The following is an 8980-nucleotide window of genomic DNA, read 5'->3' on the forward strand; positions in this document are numbered from 1 at the left end:
CCTTGCTTGCTAAGCCACGCCCCGGGCCATAGTGTTTTTACGTCCTCCCGAAGTGGGCTTTATTCTCTGAGGAAGTAAAAACATGTGTCCTGCAGAGAATAAAGCCCCTCGGGCTCTGGACATGACAGCTCCATGCTGTCGGTGTCCGCAGCATGGAGCTGTCATCCCGGGCTGTTCGGACCCCCCCACCCCCGACATTGCGATCGGCGCTATGCAATGGATATGGATGCATTAGACACCTGCAGGTAGTAAAATACCTGCGGATGTCATTTTTCCCTGCAGGCGCGGGTCCCGCGTGCAGGAAAAAATCCGGACATGCTCCATTCAGGCGCGGGTCTCCCGCGGGGACGGCTCACCCTGGTTGAGAAGGCGTTGGGCGGGGCTATGCAAAGGTCTTCCGGCTCCCTCAGTGCATTGTGGGTGTGCCCGGAGTGCTGGCTGAGCGTGTTGCATCTGATACGTCCCCTATCTGGGGATCATATATTAAATGGATTTTTAGAACAGGGAGCTGGAAAAAGTGCTTGCTCTGTCCACTCCGCACATTGACCTGGTATTGCAGTACCTCCAGTACTGGTGCACCCCCTTTCCTACAGCAGTTTCCAAAAGCAGGAAAAAAAACTGATGAGCAAGAGGTGCAGCGCAGCTGCGGCTGCTAACAACCAAGCACTTAGATTTAGGCCTCATGTCCACGTGATACATGGCGGAAGTATCGCATGATACTTGTGCGACGGCTCGTGTTTTTGCGTGATGTCCTGTAGTTTTTATTTGTACCATTTTGGAGTTTATAAGACTTTATCGCTGTTTATTATAACTTTTTTTGGAGATAGGAATCGGTTACGTGCACACTTCCCATAGACTTGTACAGGGACCCTTGGTGCGCAAATGTGCACAAAAATAGAGCATGGTGAGGTTTTGCACGCATGCGAAATGTGTGAGTAAAGAGAATTCTGAAGGCATCCATTGAAACAAATATGTTTGTGTGAAGCGGCCCTTACTGTACTTTTGTTAGCACGAATCAAGCACATTTGCAAGCGCAAAAAAACACGCAACCATGCCGCCATTTATTGAAATGGGCAATTAGTGTAATTAGAATAATACATGTTCTGCCCCTGCAGAAATGCACGAGAAAATAAAGGGGACTGCTTTTTTTTTTTAACAAAATGCGCATGCAAAATACACTTATGTGAAGGAACTCGCTGCAATCAGCGGGTTCTACTGACGTGTATTTAGCATGTATATTTTTCATGCATAATATGCTGCGCAAATACATCTGTGTGAATCTGGCCGAAGAGCCCACGGTGGTATGCGTAAAACGCTGCGTCTCTGCGGTGAGAACACAGTCGTGGACATGAGCCCTAAGGCTGGAGCTCTATGGAGTCTTTCGCCATGACATGGGTCATGTGACCAAAGATCGCTGTGCAGCCCTGTGAACTTGCATTCTCAAATATATCAATGGGGTCGCGCAAGTTCCCACAACCTATAGATTGCTTAAACCTCTACGAGGTTGGATTTTTGCAATATATTGGTCGCAGCTACTTGTGAGTTGTATCGCAACTCCATTGTCTTCAGTAAGGCCGGTTGCACACGACCGCTTCACATTCCGAATGCGGGATACCACTGCGGAATCTGGCCGTTAACCCAGACGGTGACCCTGCGTTCCTGCAGAATCTGCAATGCGGATGACCGCGAGAGTGAAGGAAGTAGCAGTAGTATGTATCTTTCAATGCATGTGATTTGCTGCGGATCCTCCGTGTGGACGACGACTGTGGATTGAACAATAGGAAACCGGTGGTGTGAAGCCGGCCCGAGAGTGTGAGGTCGCAGGGCTATACAGCAATCTTGGTCGCGTAGCACTAGTCTCATTGCATGACTACGACTCCGCCGTTCATGGGAGCTCAGTGCTTGACCATCTCCGTCAGCTCGACAGAAGTGAATGGAGAAGTAGTCACACGTTTAAAGAAATCTCATCCATATAATGTTGTCTCTATTGTATATATTGTTATTATGCTGTCTCCATATGTGTATATGTCTGTATATGTGTGTGTGTGTGTGTGTGTATGTGTATGTATATATATATATTTTTTTTTTCTTTTTCTTTCCTGAGGAAGCGAAGCATGCCTTGAGGCTTGTGTTCTGGATGTTTTAAAACTCTGCTAAAACCACTGATTACCAATGATCTATTGGTGGGCAATTAAAAAAAAAAACAGTAATGGAGCTAAAAGTGATGTAGAAGTAGTAGCCGTGAAAAGGAGTGGAGGTTGGAGGGGTCTGTAGAGGGCCCCAAGCTAAACTTATGCACCCGAGCCCATGAGCCTCTATCTACGCCCCTGCTCTGGGTAATATGCAAATAAGGGAGCTGGCATGAATCCTCCTTAGGGAGAGCAACTACAAACTGAGTAAGCAGATGCACCTGGCCATGCACGCTCCTCTGGGTAATATGCAAATAAGGGAGCTGGCATAAATCCTCCTTAGGGAGAGCAAGTACAAATTGAGTAAGTAGACGCACCTGGCTGTGCACGCTCCTCTGGGTAATATGCAAATGAAGGAGCTGGCATGAATCCTCCTTAGGGAGAGCACCTACAAACTGAGTAAGGAGACGAACCTGGCCATGCACGCTCCTCTGGGTAATATGCAAATAAGGGAACTGGCATGAATCCTCCTTAGGGAGAGCAAGTACAAATTGAGTAAGTAGATGCACCTGGCCATGCACGCTCCTCTGGGTAATATGCAAATGAAGGAGCTGGCATGAATCCTCCTTAGGGAGAGCACCTACAAACTGAGTAAGGAGACGAACCTGGCCATGCACGCTCCTCTGGGTAATATACAAATAAGGGAACTGTCATGAATGAAAATAAAAGCTGATTTTTCTACGAAAAAGTTATCCAATGTGCTGGTCCTCCTTCTGAAACTTTCCTAAACACTCTGCTCCTCACACAGCTGCCCGCCTGCTCACCCACTTACTCAGCCACCCCCTCTCTCTCACACACACACTTGCTGTGTTCAATTTGTCTTATTGGTCGAAAAAGACATTACATTAGATTAGATTTGAGTATTTAATTCCTTTTTTTTTTTTTAGCAAACGTACAGGTTCCATCACAATACTGTAACAAACAGTAACTGAACAAACCTTCGGAGAAACATACCAATTGTCCAAATAAGATATCTTTATCTATTAAAGTAGGAGTGAAAAAAAGCAGGAACAGTGTGTTGCCTATAGATGTTTAGAGATGTATTAGGCAATAACTATGCAAACCCACGGAACTAAGCCAATTGCAGGGAATAGAGCCTCCTGAGTGTGAACAAGCTGGTGATGCCACCAGCTGCTTCCTTTCTGTAAGTGAGTGGAGCTACTGAAGAGAGGAGCCGCTCCAATCTAGTCTTGTGGAGCTAGTGAGCGCTATATTACCTTCAGAGGGGAAGGATGGGTGGGACGCTGTTGGATCCTGGGGGGGGGGTGTTGGATCCTGACAGTCATCAAAGGGATGACAAACAGCTAGAACTAGAAGTAATAGATGCAATATAGACCATCCAACATAACACTGATACATATGGTTGGTGAGGAGATAAACTGCTATAGGCGTGCCGCGCGCCGGGCACATCCGCCGGGCCGAAGAAAGAAGATCCGGCCGCAAAGAAGAGGAGACCTGCCCGGTCCGCTACGGGTAAGTTATTCTTATTTTAGGTCTCCCGCGGATCCGGACGGCTTCCATAGGCTTCAATAGAAGCCTGCAGGAGCCGTCCCCGCGGGAGACCCGCACCTAAATGGAGCATGTCCATTTTTTTTCATGCTCCACATTTTTTTTAATTCACTTTTATTGACCATCCGCGGGTATTTATCTACCCACGGGTGGTCAATGCATCCCTACGGGGTGCGGATCCGCGTGCAGGTGATCCGCTGCGGATTTTAATTCTTTTCCCCGTGGACATGAGGCCTAAAGGCTCTGCATATCCAAGTGATTCTGATATTGTTTTTTTGCCACATGTTGTACTTCATTTAGGAGGTGAAAATAGTCTGATAAAATTAGTGTATATTTATTAAAAGCGTCAAAATTGAGAAAAATTAAAAAAAAAACGTAATTTATTTTCAGCCGCAATATCTCAAACATGTGCAAACATACTGTACAAATCTTTGATAATGGAGACCCCCTGTATGTCCCGTGTTCAGAGATATACCCATTGTGGCCCTAATCTTGTGTCCGTATGCACAATGGGGGCCAAACCGAAAGGAGCAGCCGGTGGCTTTGTGAAGTTATTTTGCATGAAAGTGTTTTAGGCCCCATTGCCCACTTGTGGAGCCCTTGAGCGGCTTTGGAGAACCCCCACAAATGACCCTGTTTAATTGTCTCTTTATTAACAATTTTCCATTACAATCAAAAGAGAAAAAGAGAAAAAAAAAAAAGGGACTTTTCATATTGTTAACATACAGAAAAACTGGAGAAAGACAAACCTCTAATAAATGGAGGCAAAATACTAAGTGATCAAAAGTATGGACCCAAAATGGGGCAAAAAGCTCGTCACGTAGAAAGCAAGGCCTCACATACCTCTGACCGGGAAAGATGCAGAAGTTATGGGATGCTGAATGCGGGGATGGGAAAAGAACTTCCAAAACCAAGTGTTGTGTTTGATATGGAGATAATCTGCCCCCCGCAGGACACAATGTATCCGGGCATTAATGCTGGAATACATCACAGGCGTCGAGAGATGGGAAAATAAGAACTACACTTCACCAGGCCTCATATGGCCATGTCCTCAAGGGGCTTCCAAGAAATACATTGACCCCTGGGGAAGGGGGGGACAAACACAGGGCAGTCAGAATATGACAGTCATGGGACCAGCCCTCCGGAACAGGACCAATGCTCTCTACAGGTGCCAGGAGCAGAAGAATGATGATGTCATCATCCGGCTCCACTACATACACCGCGTCGGCCGACACTCCACCCCTCCCACAACAGGCGTCCGGCAGTGTGAAGGGACCACACAGGCGCCAGGAGCAGGATGATGATGTCATCACCCACTCCGCGCCGGCCGACCCTCCACCCCTCCCACAACAGTTGTCTGGTAGTGTGAGGAGACCACACGGGTGCCAGGAGCAGAAGAATGATGATGTCATCAACCAGCTCCGCGCTGTACACTGCATTGGCCAACCCTCCACCCCCTCCCACAACAGGCAGTGCGGCAAGGGAGTAACGCACTCCATGCACAGTCTTTATATGGTGGGGGCCTCTGAGTTCCCTCACCGCAGGGGCCGGTTTGCAATTGTGACACCTGACGGTACACCTATGCTTTTCCTAAAGGCACACAATCTGCTGGTCAGTACGATTAAGGGCGCCCACCCACTGGCGATTTTTTTCCCTGCGAAATTCGCAGCATTTTGTTCTCTGCAGGGGTCTACGGGACTTGTAATGTTAAAATTGCGATCGCGCAATTGAGAAAATTAGTGTATATTTATTAAAAGCGTCAAAATTGAGAAAAAATTTATAAAAATGTAATTTATTTTCAGCCACAATATCTCAAATATGTGCAAACATACTGTACAAATCTTTGATAAGATATATATTTCCATCTGTTTACTTTATTCTGGACGCACATTAGAAAAACAGGAGACGTACAAATTTTACATTGATTTTTAACATTTTGAGGAACACTTTTTTTTCCTGCACCAAGCCAAGATTGCAAAGTCTCATGGGTGTCCAAATGATAGATCCCCCCACAAATGACCCCATTTTATAAACTACACCCCTTAATGTATTCACTGAGGGGGTCAGGAGGATTTTTACCCCACAGGTTTTGTCAAGAATTAATGCAATTTGGAGGGGAAGAAATTAAATTTCATATTTTTGCAAATATGTCATTTTAATTTTAATGATGGGCTTTTTTTCTATATTGCACATGAAGATGAGGATTGGCACCCCAAAATGGAGACCCCCCGTATGTCCCGTGTTCAGAGATATACCCATTGTGGCCCTAATCTTGTGTCCGTATGCACAATGGGGCCCAAACCGAAAGGAGCAGCCGGTGGCTTTGTGAACAGTTATTTTGCATGAAAGTGTTTTAGGTCCTATTGCTCACTAGTGGAGCCCTTGAGCACTTGGGAGAACCCCCACAAATGACCCTGTTTAAAAAACTAGACCCCTTAACGAATTCCTCTAGGGCTGTGCTGCGTATTTTGACCCACAGTATTTGAATGAATCTGAGCAAAGCAGAAGGAAAAAAGTTAAAGTTGTACTACCTCTAGCTTGGATACAAAATGTGAAACAGATCCTGTTGTATCGCCTCTAGCTTGGATACAAGACGTGATATGGGTGGGCAAGCTGCCACTTGGGATGCATTATGCATTGACACTTGGGGGTCAGGATAACAGCATGCTGACAATAGAGGGCAATGTATAGCTTTATGTCTTTGGTGATGTTAAATTCATTCTCTGTGGCTGATTTTACACAAGTGAGCACTATATCAGCCCGAGAAACTCAAACCTATATCTCGCATGGCAAATATGCGAGTGTGTCTGCCAGTGCAGTGCGCCTTGTAAGAACAATGCATTGCGATGTGTGTATGTGTGTAAAATATATACACATACATACACACATACATATACAAACACACACACACACCGCTGTAGGAGCAACTGTAAGAAACAAAATAAATGGTGGGAATATGGCGGCCGCCTGATCTTTCACGCACATAGTATTCATAGGGGAGGTCCTATATTTTCTCGGTCAAGTATTAACGGGAGAGAATACTGCTGGTGAAAACGAAACCACAGAAAGCTTAGGCTTAGTTTTGTCCCAATATACGGCCGTGACAATCACCAGCGATGCTTTTTTTTTTTAGAGGATTAAATCGCATCGCTGCCGCGCACATTAAAAACCACATGTTTTTGTTTAACGCGCAAGTCGGTAGGACTTTCCAGTGTTAACATTGCAGCGCATATTTGTCGCCTTGTGATGCGATAAAACGCAGCCTCCATAGGATTACATGGGAGATTTTAAAAAACGCACTGCGCAGAAGGACACAGCAGGCTGCGATTTTCTCTCTCAACATCACATCAGTGAAAACCTTGCTGAAGGGAAGGGAACCGTCGGGAATCATTGGCTGCGAAATCTGCTTTTTTTTTTTTCAATAACCAACGCATCGGTTAAAAATGGCGCGATTTTACCCGCCGGTTTGAAACCACCCTAGAGAAAAATAGGGCAAAAAGATGGAGAACTGGGAGGTGACCCGCTAATCTCTATGGTGCTGTAAGTTTGGGTAAATCCAATAGGTGGTGCAACACGTTTCTGTAAAACCAACAGAGGGCGCTGCAATGTTACTGTAGAAACCAATGGACAGCATGGCAGGTAGCTATACATAAACTATACAAAATCTGATTGGTTGCTGCTGCCGCCGCCATTTTTTTAAAAGGTACGCTCAGTTCTTTCATAGAGAACAAGAAGGTAGGTACTTACAATTCAGGTAGGTAGGTTCAGTTTGGGCCTGGGAGAGACTCCAGTGGAGACTGACGGAAAAATGGCTGCTTACAACCTGTGGTCCTTGTTTCGGGTGCGTGTGTCACCATCGATCTAATGTATCTTACTGCATAGATATATATCTAGCTATAAAAATAGATAGTTATATATCAATATAGATATTTCTAAAAATATCTAGCTTTACGTATAAATTTAAACTTCTATAGTTATAGTTTTGTAAGGCTGAAAACAGACATACAGAATTTGTATTATTATCAGCATTATTCTTATAATTGCCATTGATGTTATTCCAGGGTCAGGTAATACACTGCATGAGGCTTTGACCAATTTTTACTATTTTAGGTAAAAAGCTGCATTGACTGCACTTCTGCATTTAGTGCGATATGGTAGGACTGCAAGCAAAGCCTGAGACAAGATCTTGGTGCGCCCCATGACAATACATATCAGGTAGGTATCCTGCCCTAGAGGTATGAAGGCACCATACAGCAGCACTCATCTGTAATCCAACCTGCAGGGACATTGTGTGCTGCTGTAATGCCCCAAAGTTACTGTAAGATTCTATTGCTTTACTGGTTTTTGCTTTTTTTGGTGTTTTTTATCTTTCATCCCAGTGCTACAAAGACCAAGGACAGAAAGCTCTGGCACTGAAATACTGTGATGAGGCTTCAGCCATGCCACCTGTTACTAAAGAGGTGAGGACTGTCAGTAGTAACGTGGTAACACAATTCAACTGTTATTTCAGCCATTGATTTACTGACCTACTCCACTGCTTACTGTATTGATTCTCTAGAATAGAGCCTCCATAGCCGCCTGTTCCCCATCTTCTATACTAGAAGCTAGAAGTGGTACAACGCAGTACTAGAGTCCCCTTCCCTGTCCTTATCTTATCTTTTATCCAAGCTACAAGGCGTACAACAGGGTACTAGAGCCTCCATTCCCATCTGTATAACCTCTTGTATCCAAGCTAGAAGTGGTACAACAGGATACCAGAGCCTCCTTGCCCACGTTTCATGTTTTGTCACCAGCTGCTTCCTTTGGGTAAGTGAGAATAGTGAGAATTTTGGCCCATGTGAAAGGGGAATTACTGTATGCTAAACTGTTCACTTCATTTTCATTACCTTCTATGACATTTATGGAAATGACACGGCACAGATTATTGTTAGGGGTTCCATCACACTCCCCTTCTGTAGCCGCACCGCCTCCACGCTCCCCTCATGTAAGCCCACTTTCCTAGTGTAACCGTATTGTCACCACACCCCCCTTAGGTAACCATACCGTCTTCACACTCCCCGCATGTAACCATACCACGGTTCGAAAAGTGTCATAATAGAGCCTTAAAGGGGTTCTGTCATTAAAAACAAAAAAATATACTGTATACTTACCTATTGCTCCCCAGGGAGCCTGCTTACCTCTTCTTCTTATCCCAAATCTTCTCCTGGAGCCGCTTGTCACTTCGGTCACGTGACCTCCAGCAACCCGATTTTCCTCCATCCGGTCAAAAAGTGTACATTGCG

The 8980-nt window shown here is 45.2% G+C and overlaps 1 pseudogene; it reads left to right on the forward strand.

The window, feature by feature from the left end:
• Nucleotides 1-456: 456 nt before the first annotated feature.
• On the forward strand, nt 457-584 carry LOC136593704 (U2 spliceosomal RNA; annotated as a pseudogene).
• The last annotated feature ends 8396 nt before the right edge of the window (nt 585-8980 follow it).

Source organism: Eleutherodactylus coqui, unplaced genomic scaffold (genome assembly GCF_035609145.1).
Source record: "Eleutherodactylus coqui strain aEleCoq1 unplaced genomic scaffold, aEleCoq1.hap1 HAP1_SCAFFOLD_196, whole genome shotgun sequence".
NCBI lineage: Eukaryota > Metazoa > Chordata > Amphibia > Anura > Eleutherodactylidae > Eleutherodactylus > Eleutherodactylus coqui.